Raw genomic sequence first — 827 nt, forward strand, 5'->3', positions numbered from 1 at the left:
TGGTTTGATTAATCTATTCCATCTTTGGCAGGAAGGGCTTGCTAGAATTTTTACACACATCTTTGTAACCTTGTTGACTTATACATTTACGCTAAGAGTTTTAGAAAGCTTTGGTCATAGTGTCACTTCATATTTGTTTACCCATGAATAGGTTATTCACTGACCACTATGAATCTGAAAATTGAACAAATTATATTTTGCCCTTCCATATCCTGGAAACAACATTAGTAAAATAACATTAGTTTCAGATAGGACAGAGTAAATTCCCTTTTTCAAACAATTTTGAAAAATTTCAATAGGAAAGAAAGGAAGTTTATTAAGAATTTTATATTCTGTAAAATTGTAACTATGTATTTTTCATGATTCCTAATGTCATAAGAATGATAGTGACAGTATTCTGAAGGAGGATCATATAGTTCCAAAAGCATGTCTTGTATCTTTCACTTTAGTCAATATGCCAAAAGAGCTGACCTCCAAGGCTTTGCTTGTTCCTTCCAGACAAAGGTCCTACAAGCTAACAAACCAATTTTTTTATGTGTACTGATTTTTTTTTTTTTTAATGGCTCAATTTGAATCCTGGAAAATTAAGCTGGAAAATACAACTTTAATGCTCAGAGTCTGTTTTTTGCTCCTCTCTTTGACAGCCCACTTAGGGGAGGAGTTAGCCCTGCTAAAGAAACATTATTTGGCAAATAATCTGATCAATTTTATTTATATTCCCGGCAATGAAATATTAAGAGCCTACCTCACCATTATGTCACTTATATAGTCCAGAGTTCTTGGTAGGAGATTAAATTTTGAACCAAAGATCCAATTTCATGGAAATA

Source organism: Macaca thibetana, chromosome 7, assembly GCF_024542745.1.
Source record: "Macaca thibetana thibetana isolate TM-01 chromosome 7, ASM2454274v1, whole genome shotgun sequence".
Classification (NCBI taxonomy): domain Eukaryota; kingdom Metazoa; phylum Chordata; class Mammalia; order Primates; family Cercopithecidae; genus Macaca; species Macaca thibetana.